The sequence below is a fragment of the Balaenoptera borealis genome (assembly GCF_965194805.1).
Source record: "Balaenoptera borealis genome assembly, contig: HAP1_SCAFFOLD_1103, whole genome shotgun sequence".
Lineage (NCBI taxonomy): Eukaryota > Metazoa > Chordata > Mammalia > Artiodactyla > Balaenopteridae > Balaenoptera > Balaenoptera borealis.
The window spans coordinates 112,575-128,498 of NW_028123110.1; positions in this window are offsets into that span (position 1 = coordinate 112,575).

Sequence of the window (15,924 nt, forward strand, 5' to 3'; positions counted from 1 at the left end):
CTGAGGGAGAATGTGTGACCGGATCCTCTATCTTTACTCGAACCTGTGCTCTGTTCCGTGGGTGGGCAGTGCGGCAGGTACACCGAGACCGGGCATCTCTACAGGAGCCATGGTGTACACACCACCTCACCTGGCTGCCTCATGTTCCTGTGGGGCTTGCCCACTACGTATACCTGAGCGCGTTCCCAGCTGTAAGTAATACCAGTGACCTGGGACAGCTTCAGGGACCCACAGTGCTCACTGCTGAGGACAAGTGAAAGGTCCTCCCTGGACAAGTGTGCAGGATGGTCCTGATCTTTATAAATGTAGCTTCCCCTTTGGGCTACAGGATGCTTCCATTCAGACCCTTTCCTGACTGGCCTCTTAGCAAAAGACAAGGGCATTTTTGTTGGCAAATGGTAAATGGAGCAGTTTGAGGAAGAGGGCCACTCTTGAAACACACCTTCAAACCCAGGCACCTCTGTGCTGTCATGTAGACATCTACATCGGTGCCCTCAGACACATCCCATCCTGAGCTGCTGAGTACTAGGGGAGAGGGTGGTGCCATATTGATGGGAAGACCGGAAGAACCAAGAGGGGTGTTGAAGTGCTAATGAGACTGGAGGGCTGAGGAGATGGTGTCCCAGGAGGCTGGGTTGATGTGAGCCTAGACTTGGTACCCAGAACGCGGTTCTCAGTCTCCTGATCACTCTGCCTCAGTATTTGGCCTTGTTCTAATCTACATAAAAGTATCAGAGGGCTAGAGTTCAGTGTGGTTGAAACAGGCAGTATAAATGGGGCCCCAGAGGGGTTGCCAAGGTGGGAGGGGTCCTTAACCAATTTATATTAGATTAGTTTTTTCCAAAACTTGAAAGACATTTCCATTAAAGCCTCAGAAGTGACAGACTGCAAGAAATGTTTTCTCTGTTGTGGAAGGGAGAGATGGAGAGGCTCATGATTGCAATGACTTTCGGGTTCTCCTGTTTTCCCTGGGAACGGTGAAGAGACTTCCTCATGTGCTGCAGCCGTAGGCTCTAGGAATTGCTTTTGCAGCCAGTGTCCCGTCTCTAGGGGCTCATAGAGGTGATGGGCCAAGGCTGTGTTCTGGATGTCAAGTAGATGAAAGGTCTTCAGCCAGAAACTGGGAGAGACATGAGAGAGGGAAATTCTGGCAGGAGGCTGTGTACAGCAGAAGTGACTGATCAGTTCTGATTTTCTTTGCAGCAGCAGTTCCTTTGGCCACGCCAGCAAAGGTGGAAGCAGAGAAGCCAGTCCCCAGACGTGCTCCCAAGAGAAAGCGCGCTCCGGAAGAGTCAGACGAAGACCTGGGTTGCCCCAGACCCAAAATCCGGCGATTGGAGCACGGTGCCAGGAGGTGGACCCCACAGAATCCTGCTGGCTGAGCCATTCTGAAGAGAGAGCAATGGTTTAAGTGCCTAAGGCAGCGAATGCCTCTTCCTGCTGTGACCCACCCCGTCCCCCTACTGCTCACTGCCACAGATTAGAACTTTGAAAAGATGGGCACATCTATTAAAATGGCATCATATAAAAATAGAAAATTTTATGTACATGTGCATGATTATGCCATCATATGATGATCCTGCTTGACTTCCCTAACCTAATACGTTCACAAGAATTCTTTACAATCTTTAAAATACTTGATTTGTACACATTGTATATTTATGTCTATATGGGTTTCCAACCTGCTCTCGCTGAAAGGGTTCAGACCCAAGTGTGTACATGGAGGGTCTGATTGGTGTAGTTCTGGCAGGGGTCTCATCATAAGCATCTAGGGAAACACCAGGGAAATAGCTCCCCTTGAAGGAAGGGCAAACAGATCTGGCTTATACACAAAGGGTCGCAATAAGAGGACCTGAAACAGGAAGGTCAAAGCCAGTAGGAGGTACTGGGGCAGGGGACATACAGCAAGCAAAAGACATACAGATGGCATTGAATAGAGCCGGGAACACAGAGTGAGGGTCCTGGGGCTGCGGCCCTCAGAAGTCCAAGCATAAAGGAGGCACTGGGCATTAGGACAGTAGGCCAGCAGGGAGCAGGGCCCAAGCCATTGAGCTGGATTCATGTCTAGGACTCATGCCAAGAGTGCCCTAGATGGCAACTAAGTCACCACGATGGGACTCGGGCAAAGGACAAGAGAGTTTAACACCTAGCCAAAGTATCCAGTGGTCCATGATGCCAGGATAAGTCTTGAAGCAAGCATGACTGAGGCTGGTTTTAAAACTATCGGGGTGGGGGGGCTTCCCTGGTGGTGCAGTGGTTGAGAATCCGCCTGCCAATGCAGGGGACACGGGTTTGAGCCCTGGTCTGGGAAGATCCCACATGCCGCGGAGCAACTGGGCCCGTGAGCCACAACTACTGAGCCTGAGCGTCTGGAGCCTCTGCTCCACAACAAGAGAGGCCGCGATAGTGAGAGGCCCGCGCGCCGCGATGAAGAGTGGCCCCCACTTGCCACAACTGGAGAAAGCCCTCGCGCAGAAACGAAGACCCAACACAGCCAAAAAGAAAAGTAGTAAATAAATAATAAATAAAAAATTTAAAAACAAAACCAAAAACGTAAAATCTGGAAAACAGTTGAACACCTATATACCCACTGCAGACTTTATAATTAGTATTTTTCTTTTTAATAAATTTATTTATTTATTTATTTATTTTGAGCTGTGTTGGGTCTTCGTTTCTGTGTGAGGGCTTTCTCTAGTTGTGGGGAGCGGGGGCCACTCTTCATTGCGGTGCGCGGGCCGCTCACTATCGCGGCCTCTCTTGTTGTGGAGCACAGGCTCCAGACGCGCAGGCTCAGTAGTCGTGGCTCACGGGCCCAGTTGCTCCACGGCATGTGGGATCTTCCCAGAGCAGGGCTCGAGCCCGTGTTCCGTGCATTAGCAGGCAGATTCTCAACCACTGCGCCACCAGGGAAGCCCTACAATTCGTATTTTGAAAAAAAAGTAAAACAAAGAACCTCAGTAAAAATGACTTAAGAGTCTTCAATTAATCCTTTTTCTGTCTTAGTAAAACTGGAGGGAGATAAACAACCTTAGTAATCGTTACGGATAATATCCGGACTATGGGTGTGTCATTGGCAATGATCGTATAACCATTCCTGGAGTATTACAATGGGCTGGTCATTGTCAAGGGCACTTTCAAATATTGTGCTGCTCTGCCCGAGCGCACTGCAGTGTAGATGTGATGAGTCCCACTTCACAGAACATAAACTGAGACTCAGAGAGGATATATGATGCTTTATAACACCAAATACAGAAAAATTTAAAGAAAAAAATGTCCCGTAGTCAAATCAGTACTGTTACGTTAATCACTTTTTCTGCACTTGTATTATTAAAATTTTAACAAAATGAAATACTCCATCTAGTATTTTGTGCCCTGCTTTTACACTACATCTTCCCACCATTAAATATTCTTGGAGAAAATCATTTTTAATGAACTGTTTTCCATCCTTTTTTTTAAAAAAACGTCTTTATTGGAGTATAATTGCTTTACAATGGTGTGTTAGTTTCTGCTTTATAACAAAGTGAATCAGCTACACACACGCATATATCCCCCTATCTCCTCCCTCTTGCGTCTTCCTCCCACCCTCCCTATCCCACCCCTCTAGGTGGTCACAAAGCACCGAGCTGATCTCCCTGTGCTACGCGGCTGCTTCCCACTAGCTAGCTATTTTACATTTGGTAGTATATATAAGTCCATGCCACTCTCTCACTTCGTCCCAGCTTCCCCTTCCCCTTCCCCGTGTCCTCAAGTCCATTTTCTACGTCTGCGTCTTTATTTTCCATTCTTAAGTTGGGCCATCCGTTATTTAACCAACCCCCTATTGTGGGATTTTTAGGTAGCTTCTAATATTTTTTCTATTACACTACTGGCTGAGATGAATATTCTTGAACATAAGTCTTGTACATAAATTTGACTTTCACCTTAGGATAAGATGCTAAAAGCAAAACTACTGGCTCAAAGTGTATGAACATTTTAAGGCTGTTGATACACAAATTGCCAAATTACCCTCCAGAAGGTTCGCACCAATTTCCATCCCCATCAGCAGCAACAGACGAAAACGGCCTTTTCCTTACATCCTTAGCAGCAAATTTTGTGCATTCTTAAAACTTTCTACCAATTAGATGAGCAAAAAAGAAATAGATTTATAACTTGCGTTTCTTTGTTAGGTAGTGAAGTTGAACATCTTTCCATATTTATTGGGGATAAGCTTCTGTTCTTTTGTGAATGCCCTGTCGCATCTTCTACCCGCTTATCTATCACTGTTTTGGGAGATGTTAGGATGCAGAACCTTCTTCGGTGCCTGGTGTGGTTCTGCTCCTGCTGACACAGAGTCCTCTCTCAGTGGAAGATGGCTGCTCCTTAGCACTGAGAAAAGTCAGCACCCCTACATCCCGCCATGGGCCTGGAAGTGATGTCTCAGTGGCTCTGGAGGAATTACATTCAGGTCCCTGGATTAAGCAACTCACCAGCAACCAGAACTGGTACTTCAGGACTAAATGACTCTGCAGTGTATCAGGTCCCATGAACTTGACCTTCTTCCCACCTTTTCACCCAGTGACTGAATCAGGCCAAGCTGCGGTGGAGACACAGCTTCGTCTCTCTTCTCCCGGGAGTGGGACTGAAAAGCCAGTACAGAGCAGATCATCCCTGCAGACACTCGCTGGGTGACCCCGGGGCACAGCAGGAGGAAAGAAGGGTGATCATCCTCACCCTTCTTGGACGGTGGAGCCACGTTCCAAAAACAGATGCAGTAAGCACGAACCACACAACCACCCAGATGAACTTGAACTCAGCAGTTGGAATGAATAACCCCTCCTTTCTGCAAGTCACTGCTCACCCTGTGCCTCTCTCCATTGCTGAGTGGTTCCTTCTGGCTTGAAATCACTACTGGTGACTGACCACTGCTGGTGCTTTACATTGTTGTTCCCCCCACGAGAATGCCAAGTTCAGGGCATCCAGTTCCTCTGCGTGAAACCCTTCGTAGTTGCTATGGGTGAACGGAAGAGTGAGAGATAAATGAACAAAACAATTTTTCCCTAGCACTTCCATGCTGTTTCTAAATGACAGATTTCCACAGCTCCCTCCCCCATACAACCACAGACTCTTTGAAGACATTTCTCTCTCTCCCCGCATGCCTGGCACAAAGGGGGATAAATGCTAATCGAGGGAATGAATGAACCAAACCTTATCTGGACCACAATAATACCTACTTGAGCTCATCTTTCTTTTTTTTTTTTTTGATGTTTTAGTTTAAATTTTATTTCCTGCCCCCAAACATCCATTAAGCGCCCAGGAGAAGGAAAAGGGGATGTGACTAGCAATAGAGAGAAATGTTCTTCACAACAATGGCCATGGCAAGCTTAGGCACTTTTGGTGAAATCTCTCTGGGAAGTACTGGCAGAGGAATAAAAGGCAAACTGACACAGAAGTATTGCTCGGTGTGCATTTCCAGGCTCTGCCTTCTTTCTCATCTCTTGGTGGCAGGCGGAGGAAGAGGAGAAAAGGTTCAACTTTTTGATAAACCGGCAGAATACGCTTATCACATCCTCTCACTATCTCTGCATAGGTTCTAGTCTCTGCAGCATTATATAAGCTTTGCCCAAAGTAATGAACAGTTGAAAGTCAAATGTAATACTTCACCAAACAACTTAAAAATGCTTGCACACCGGAAAGGATTAAGTTGCAGAGAACACAAATGGACCCAGAGCAACCTTTGCTAAAAGAGAATATTGTGCTAAATGTACAGCCACAGCTCTTTTCCATATGAAGAAACAGTCAGAAGGATAAAAGAACTTGGGCAAAATCACACAAGTAAGTAGGACAGAATCTGCTCTGTCTGTCTCTCCCAAGGGTTGTGTTCTTTAACCACCAGGCTAGCTTTTCTCAAATCTGATTCATGCATAGAATAACTCTACCCCTCTGTTTGCCTTGAATATTCCCTGTTTATACGTATGCCTGCTGCAGGTTTTCACATTGCCCACTTTGACTCCCAAAAGCAACCGAGAATACACAATACTTTGGCCACTCTATCCATGGACCACTGTGGTGGGACTGCCCAGGAAGCTTATTGAAAGTGCAGCTTCCAGAGCCCTACTCCAGATCTAGATAAGTTTTCTGAGGGTTGGCTCAAGAATCCAGGTACAAGTCTTATGAAGTGGTTTTGTGGAACCCCCCAGGTGAGTCTCTCGCTCTCTTAAGTTAATAAACCATTTATTCTGCCTCCCGCAGATGCCCAGCCAGGTCCTGTTAAGGTAGGAGTCCCCGCACCACATCAGAGGGATCCTCCCAGCCAAGTCATCTCTGGAGCCTTGGAGAATCTGGATGGTCTCGTGCTGGCCCACCTGCCATGACAAACCTCCTCCAGAGCATTCCCCTTCCCATTGTACCTTCTACCACTCCCAAAGGCAGTCTGCTCCAATGAGGCCTGACTTCGTCTGTCCTAACGTGCACCCGCTCATTCAAGCAGTTTAGGAATACAAGGTGCTGTGGTTCTCAACCAGGGTGGCCCAACCTCTAAAAGAGTAGTCCAAGCAGTCTCTACCTCCTGGGCACATCCCCTCTGCAACAGCCCCAGTAAACGAATGTTCCATCCTTGCTTGTTCAAGGTCGGCAACAGGGAGTCCCCTCCTAAAGAAGGTTCTCTCGCATTGCCACACTCTCAAAGGCTGCCCCCAGTGTGCTTCCTTCCTGTGGGCCTGATCAGGCTAAGGGCAGAGTTGTCTCTTTCCTTCTCTGAGTCGGACCAGATCGCCTTAGTAACACCTCTTCACGGTGGTGACCATGTGTTTCACGGGGGCTGCTGCTGAGCCTTTATCTCATCCTTTCATGGTGGAGAGAGGGAGGATTATAATGATTGTTACTTCTAGGGGAGAGAGGAGTGTAATGATTATGTTGTCATTTTGTATTATGTCCTTTGGTCATGAACTTGTTTTGAATTTCATATGAAAATGGGCCCACCATTCCCACTTTGTGAGGTCATTCAGCACCCTCATTTTGCACCTTTAACATCTCTCTCAGTATCACTTGGAAATGTTTGAAATGGCATCAGCTTGTCCTCACATTCCTATCAGCTGTAAATCCGGCGCCCCAACATGAACCTAACCATTGAGCAGAACACCTCTCCACTACCTGTGTAACACTGGGTAGGCCCCTTCACCTCTTGCTTTTCTTCAGTCCTCAGTTGTGAAAATGTGAGGGTTCTATGAATTTATACTTGGGGCAGGACAAGGGCGAGGAGAGTGTGTCTTTGCTTTTATTCTTCCAAACTGGAATGTCTTCCCTCTCTTCCCCATGGGTCCAAATCTCACTTTTCCTTCAGGCCCACTGCCAAGGAGCCTTCCCTGATTCCCCAGTCCACACAAATCTCTGCCTCTTAGGGTCAGTGCCATACAACCTAGCTGTCTCTTACGTTAATCTTGCCTCTCAAGCCAATCTCAGAATGTGGGTCTCTCTTGCCCTCCTGGGGCCCCTGGGGCTGTGCCAGCCCACCGGCACGCCCCACGTGGGATGTCTGCTAGACTAGGGCATGGGTGGGGAGGCCCAGGTGTGAGGGGCCAGGCAGAGTACCTCTGCCCTCCCCCTGCTCTCCTCCACAAAACTGCCCCTCCTCCTGAAGCCTGACCCCCAAGTCACAGGTTCCTTATTATGACCTCACTGGGTAGTGATGACCTCACCGGCCTTCTCCCAGTTGCCATGGCAGCGTAACTGCCAACGTGCTGCCCTCAGAGAAACTTCCCTGACAGTTCTCCACCAGAAGTTCTCCAACCTCTTTGGTTGTCTGAGGGAGAATGTGTGACCGGATCCTCTATCTTTACTCGAACCTGTGCTCTGTTCCGTGGGTGGGCAGTGCGGCAGGTACACCGAGACCGGGCATCTCTACAGGAGCCATGGTGTACACACCACCTCACCTGGCTGCCTCATGTTCCTGTGGGGCTTGCCCACTACGTATACCTGAGCGCGTTCCCAGCTGTAAGTAATACCAGTGACCTGGGACACCTTCAGGGACCCACAGTGCTCACTGCTGAGGACAAGTGAAAGGTCCTCCCTGGACAAGTGTGCAGGATGGTCCTGATCTTTATAAATGTAGCTTCCCCTTTGGGCTACAGGATGCTTCCATTCAGACCCTTTCCTGACTGGCCTCTTAGCAAAAGACAAGGGCATTTTTGTTGGCAAATGGTAAATGGAGCAGTTTGAGGAAGAGGGCCACTCTTGAAACACACCTTCAAACCCAGGCACCTCTGTGCTGTCATGTAGACATCTACATCGGTGCCCTCAGACACATCCCATCCTGAGCTGCTGAGTAGTAGGGGAGAGGGTGGTGCCATATTGATGGGAAGACCGGAAGAAGCAAGAGGGGTGTTGAAGTGCTAATGAGACTGGAGGGCTGAGGAGATGGTGTCCCAGGAGGCTGGGTTGATGTGAGCCTAGACTTGGTACCCAGAACGCGGTTCTCAGTCTCCTGATCACTCTGCCTCAGTATTTGGCCTTGTTCTAATCTACATAAAAGTATCAGAGGGCTAGAGTTCAGTGTGGTTGAAACAGGCAGTATAAATGGGGCCCAAGAGGGGTTGCCAAGGTGGGGGGGGTCCTTAACCAATTTATATTAGATTAGTTTTTTCCAAAACTTGAAAGACATTTCCATTAAAGCCTCAGAAGTGACAGAATGCAAGAAATGTTCTCTCTGTTGTGGAAGGGAGAGATGGAGAGGCTCATGATTGCTATGACTTTCAGGTTCTCCTGTTTTCCCTGGAAACGGTGAAGAGACTTCCTCATGTGCTGCAGCCGTAGGCTCTAGGAATTGCTTTTGCAGCCAGTGTCCCTTCTCTAGGGACTCATAGAGGTGATGGGCCAAGGCTGTGTTCTGGATGTCAAGTAGATGAAAGGTCTTCAGCCAGAAACTGGGAGAGACATGAGAGAGGGAAATTCTGGCAGGAGGCTGTGTACAGCAGAAGTGACTGATCAGTTCTGATTTTCTTTGCAGCAGCAGTGGCTCCCGTTTCTCCCCCTACCCCTGGTCACTACCATGTCCTCTACCGAGGGTGTGGAGAAACGCAGTTGGGCTGGCATGGGGAGACATACTGCCTGGTTGGTGGCTACCGGGCCTACGGGGATGTTCCTCTGGCCACGCCAGCAAAGGTGGAAGCAGAGAAGCCAGTCCCCAGACGTGCTCCCAAGAGAAAGCACTCTCCGGAAAAGTCGCACAAAGATCTGGGTTGCCCCAGACCCAAAATCCGGCGATTGGAGCATTCAAACCATTTCGGACTAGAAGGTGCTTTGATTCTCAAGCAGGGTGGCCCAACCTCTGGGCACATCCCCTCTGTAACAGCCCCAGTAAACGAATGTCCCATCCTTGCTTTTTCAAGGTCGGCAACAGGGATTCCCCTCCTAAAGAAGGTTCTCTCGCATTGCCACACTCTCAAAAGCTGCCCCCAGTGTGCTTCCTTCCTGTGGGCCTGATCAGGCTAAGGGCAGAGTTGTCTCTTTCCTTCTCTGAGTCGGACCAAATCGCCTTAGTAACACCTCTTCACAGTGTTGACCATGTGTTTCACGGGGGCTGCTGCTGAGCCTTTATCTCATCCTTTCATGGTGGAGAGAGAGAGGATTATACTGATTTTTACTTCTAGGGGAGAGGGTGGTGCCATATTGATGGGAAGACCGGAAGAACCAAGAGGGGTGTTGAAGTGCTAATGAGACTGGAGGGCTGAGGAGATGGTGTCCCAGGAGGCTGGGTTGATGTGAGCCTAGACTTGGTACCCAGAACGCGGTTCTCAGTCTCCTGATCACTCTGCCTCAGTATTTGGCCTTGTTCTAATCTACATAAAAGTATCAGAGGGCTAGAGTTCAGTGTGGTTGAAACAGGCAGTATAAATGGGGCCCAAGAGGGGTTGCCAAGGTGGGAGGGGTCCTTAACCAATTTATATTAGATTAGTTTTTTCCAAAACTTGAAAGACATTTCCATTAAAGCCTCAGAAGTGACAGACTGCAAGAAATGTTTTCTCTGTTGTGGAAGGGAGAGATGGAGAGGCTCATGATTGCAATGACTTTCGGGTTCTCCTGTTTTCCCTGGGAACGGTGAAGAGACTTCCTCATGTGCTGCAGCCGTAGGCTCTAGGAATTGCTTTTGCAGCCAGTGTCCCGTCTCTAGGGGCTCATAGAGGTGATGGGCCAAGGCTGTGTTCTGGATGTCAAGTAGATGAAAGGTCTTCAGCCAGAAACTGGGAGAGACATGAGAGAGGGAAATTCTGGCAGGAGGCTGTGTACAGCAGAAGTGACTGATCAGTTCTGATTTTCTTTGCAGCAGCAGTTCCTTTGGCCACGCCAGCAAAGGTGGAAGCAGAGAAGCCAGTCCCCAGACGTGCTCCCAAGAGAAAGCGCGCTCCGGAAGAGTCAGACGAAGACCTGGGTTGCCCCAGACCCAAAATCCGGCGATTGGAGCACGGTGCCAGGAGGTAGACCCCACAGAATCCTGCTGGCTGAGCCATTCTGAAGAGAGAGCAATGGTTTAAGTGCCTAAGGCAGCGAATGCCTCTTCCTGCTGTGACCCACCCCGTCCCCCTACTGCCCACTGCCACAGATTAGAACTTTGAAAAGATGGGCACATCTATTAAAATGGCATCATATAAAAATAGAAAATTTTATGTACATGTGCATGATTATGCCATCATATGATGATCCTGCTTGACTTCCCTAACCTAATACGTTCACAAGAATTCTTTACAATCTTTAAAATACTTGATTTGTACACATTGTATATTTATGTCTATATGGGTTTCCAACCTGCTCTCGCTGAAAGGGTTCAGACCCAAGTGTGTACATGGAGGGTCTGATTGGTGTAGTTCTGGCAGGGGTCTCATCATAAGCATCTAGGGAAACACCAGGGAAATAGCTCCCCTTGAAGGAAGGGCAAACAGATCTGGCTTATACACAAAGGGTCGCAATAAGAGGACCTGAAACAGGAAGGTCAAAGCCAGTAGGAGGTACTGGGGCAGGGGACATACAGCAAGCAAAAGACATACAGTTGGCATTGAATAGAGCCGGGAACACAGAGTGAGGGTCCTGGGGCTGCAGCCCTCAGAAGTCCAAGCAGAAAGGAGGCACTGGGCATTAGGACAGTAGGCCAGCAGGGAGCAGGGCCCAAGCCATTGAGCTGGATTCATGTCTAGGACTCATGCCAAGAGTGCCCTAGATGGCAACTAAGTCACCACGATGGGACTCGGGCAAAGGACAAGAGAGTTTAACACCTAGCCAAAGTATCCAGTGGTCCATGATGCCAGGATAAGTCTTGAAGCAAGCATGACTGAGGCTGGTTTTAAAACTATCGGGGTGGGGGGGCTTCCCTGGTGGTGCAGTGGTTGAGAATCCGCCTGCCAATGCAGGGGACACGGGTTTGAGCCCTGGTCTGGGAAGATCCCACATGCCGCGGAGCAACTGGGCCCGTGAGCCACAACTACTGAGCCTGAGCGTCTGGAGCCTCTGCTCCGCAACAAGAGAGGCCGCGATAGTGAGAGGCCCGCGCGCCGCGATGAAGAGTGGCCCCCACTTGCCGCAACTGGAGAAAGCCCTCGCGCAGAAACGAAGACCCAACACAGCCAAAAAGAAAAGTAGTAAATAAATAATAAATACAAAATTTAAAAACAAAACCAAAAACGTAAAATCTGGAAAACAGTTGAACACCTATATACCCACTGCAGACTTTACAATTAGTATTTTTCTTTTTAATAAATTTATTTATTTATTTATTTATTTTGAGCTGTGTTGGGTCTTCGTTTCTGTGTGAGGGCTTTCTCTAGTTGTGGGGAGCGGGGGCCACTCTTCATTGCGGTGCGCGGGCCGCTCACTATCGCGGCCTCTCTTGTTGCGGAGCACAGGCTCCAGACGCGCAGGCTCAGTAGTCGTGGCTCACGGGCCCAGTTGCTCCACGGCATGTGGGATCTTCCCAGAGCAGGGCTCGAGCCCGTGTTCCGTGCATTAGCAGGCAGATTCTCAACCACTGCGCCACCAGGGAAGCCCTACAATTCGTATTTTGAAAAAAAAGTAAAACAAAGAACCTCAGTAAAAATGACTTAAGAGTCTTCAATTAATCCTTTTTCTGTCTTAGTAAAACTGGAGGGAGATAAACAACCTTAGTAATCGTTACGGATAATATCCGGACTATGGGTGTGTCATTGGCAATGATCGTATAACCATTCCTGGAGTATTACAATGGGCTGGTCATTGTCAAGGGCACTTTCAAATATTGTGCTGCTCTGCCCGAGCGCACTGCAGTGTAGATGTGATGAGTCCCACTTCACAGAACATAAACTGAGACTCAGAGAGGATATATGATGCTTTATAACACCAAATACAGAAAAATTTAAAGAAAAAAATGTCCCGTAGTCAAATCAGTACTGTTACGTTAATCACTTTTTCTGCACTTGTATTATTAAAATTTTAACAAAATGAAATACTCCATCTAGTATTTTGTGCCCTGCTTTTACACTACATCTTCCCACCATTAAATATTCTTGGAGAAAATCATTTTTAATGAACTGTTTTCCATCCTTTTTTTAAAAAAACGTCTTTATTGGAGTATAATTGCTTTACAATGGTGTGTTAGTTTCTGCTTTATAACAAAGTGAATCAGCTACACACACGCATATATCCCCCTATCTCCTCCCTCTTGCGTCTTCCTCCCACCCTCCCTATCCCAACCCTCTAGGTGGTCACAAAGCACCGAGCTGATCTCCCTGTGCTACGCGGCTGCTTCCCACTAGCTAGCTATTTTACATTTGGTAGTATATATAAGTCCATGCCACTCTCTCACTTCGTCCCAGCTTCCCCTTCCCCTTCCCCGTGTCCTCAAGTCCATTTTCTACGTCTGCGTCTTTATTTTCCATTCTTAAGTTGGGCCATCCGTTATTTAACCAACCCCCTATTGTGGGATTTTTAGGTAGCTTCTAATATTTTTTCTATTACACTACTGGCTGAGATGAATATTCTTGAACATAAGTCTTGTACATAAATTTGACTTTCACCTTAGGATAAGATGCTAAAAGCAAAACTACTGGCTCAAAGTGTATGAACATTTTAAGGCTGTTGATACACAAATTGCCAAATTACCCTCCAGAAGGTTCGCACCAATTTCCATCCCCATCAGCAGCAACAGACGAAAACGGCCTTTTCCTTACATCCTTAGCAGCAAATTTTGTGCATTCTTAAAACTTTCTACCAATTAGATGAGCAAAAAAGAAATAGATTTATAACTTGCGTTTCTTTGTTAGGTAGTGAAGTTGAACATCTTTCCATATTTATTGGGGATAAGCTTCTGTTCTATTGTGAATGCCCTGTCGCATCTTCTACCCGCTTATCTATCACTGTTTTGGGAGATGTTAGGATGCAGAACCTTCTTCGGTGCCTGGTGTGGTTCTGCTCCTGCTGACACAGAGTCCTCTCTCAGTGGAAGATGGCTGCTCCTTAGCACTGAGAAAAGTCAGCACCCCTACATCCCGCCATGGGCCTGGAAGTGATGTCTCAGTGGCTCTGGAGGAATTACATTCAGGTCCCTGGATTTAGCAACTCACCAGCAACCAGAACTGGTACTTCAGGACTAAATGACTCTGCAGTGTATCAGGTCCCATGAACTTGACCTTCTTCCCACCTTTTCACCCAGTGACTGAATCAGGCCAAGCTGCGGTGGAGACACAGCTTCGTCTCTCTTCTCCCGGGAGTGGGACTGAAAAGCCAGTACAGAGCAGATCATCCCTGCAGACACTCGCTGGGTGACCCCGGGGCACAGCAGGAGGAAAGAAGGGTGATCATCCTCACCCTTCTTGGACGGTGGAGCCACGTTCCAAAAACAGATGCAGTAAGCACGAACCACACAACCACCCAGATGAACTTGAACTCAGCAGTTGGAATGAATAACCCCTCCTTTCTGCAAGTCACTGCTCACCCTGTGCCTCTCTCCATTGCTGAGTGGTTCCTTCTGGCTTGAAATCACTACTGGTGACTGACCACTGCTGGTGCTTTACATTGTTGTTCCCCCCACGAGAATGCCAAGTTCAGGGCATCCAGTTCCTCCGCGTGAAACCCTTCGTAGTTGCTATGGGTGAACGGAAGAGTGAGAGATAAATGAACAAAACAATTTTTCCCTAGCACTTCCATGCTGTTTCTAAATGACAGATTTCCACAGCTCCCTCCCCCATACAACCACAGACTCTTTGAAGACATTTCTCTCTCTCCCCGCATGCCTGGCACAAAGGGGGATAAATGCTAATCGAGGGAATGAATGAACCAAACCTTATCTGGACCACAATAACACCTACTTGAGCTCATCTTTTTTTTTTGATGTTTTAGTTTAAATTTTATTTCCTGCCCCCAAACATCCATTAAGCGCCCAGGAGAAGGAAAAGGGGATGTGACTAGCAATAGAGAGAAATGTTCTTCACAACAATGGCCATGGCAAGCTTAGGCACTTTTGGTGAAATCTCTCTGGGAAGTACTGGCAGAGGAATAAAAGGCAAACTGACACAGAAGTATTGCTCGGTGTGCATTTCCAGGCTCTGCCTTCTTTCTCATCTCTTGGTGGCAGGCGGAGGAAGAGGAGAAAAGGTTCAACTTTTTGATAAACCGGCAGAATAAGCTTATCACATCCTCTCACTATCTCTGCATAGGTTCTAGTCTCTGCAGCATTATATAAGCTTTGCCCAAAGTAATGAACAGTTGAAAGTCAAATGTAATACTTCACCAAACAACTGAAAAATGCTTGCACACCGGAAAGGATTAAGTTGCAGAGAACACAAATGGACCCAGAGCAACCTTTGCCAAAAGAGAATATTGTGCTAAATGTACAGCCACAGCTCTTTTCCATATGAAGAAACAGTCAGAAGGATAAAAGAATTTGGTCAAAATCACACAAGTAAGTAGGACAGAATCGGCTCTGTCTGTCTCTCCCAAGGGTTGTGTTCTTTAACCACCAGGCTAGCTTTTCTCAAATCTGATTCATGCATAGAATAACTCTACCCCTCTGTTTGCCTTGAATATTCCCTGTTTATACGTATGCCTGCTGCAGGTTTTCACATTGCCCACTTTGACTCCCAAAAGCAACCGAGAATACACAATAATTTGGTCACTCTATCCATGGACCACTGTGGTGGGACTGCCCAGGAAGCTTATTGAAAGTGCAGCTTCCAGAGCCCTACTCCAGATCTAGATAAGTTTTCTGAGGGTTGGCTCAAGAATCCAGGTACAAGTCTTATGAAGTGGTTTTGTGGAACCCCCCAGGTGAGTCTCTCGCTCTCTTAAGTTAATAAACCATTTATTCTGCCTCCCGCAGATGCCCAGCCAGGTCCTGTTAAGGTAGGAGTCCCCGCACCACATCAGAGGGATGCTCCCAGCCAAGTCATCTCTGGAGCCTTGGAGAATCTGGATGGTCTCGTGCTGGCCCACCTGCCATGACAAACCTCCTCCAGAGCATTCCCCTTCCCATTTTACCTTCTACCACTCCCAAAGGCAGTCTGCTCCAATGAGGCCTGACTTCGTCTGTCCTAACGTGCACCCGCTCATTCAAGCAGTTTAGGAATACAAGGTGCTGTGGTTCTCAACCAGGGTGGCCCAACCTCTAAAACAGTAGTCCAAGCAGTCTCTACCTCCTGGGCACATCCCCTCTGCAACAGCCCCAGTAAACGAATGTCCCATCCTTGCTTGTTCAAGGTCGGCAACAAGGAGTCCCCTCCTAAAGAAGGTTCTCTCGCATTGCCACACTCTCAAAGGCTGCCCCCAGTGTGCTTCCTTCCTGTGGGCCTGATCAGGCTAAGGGCAGAGTTGTCTCTTTCCTTCTCTGAGTCGGACCAGATCGCCTTAGTAACACCTCTTCACGGTGGTGACCATGTGTTTCACGGGGGCTGCTGCTGAGCCTTTATCTCATCCTTTCATGGTGGAGAGAGG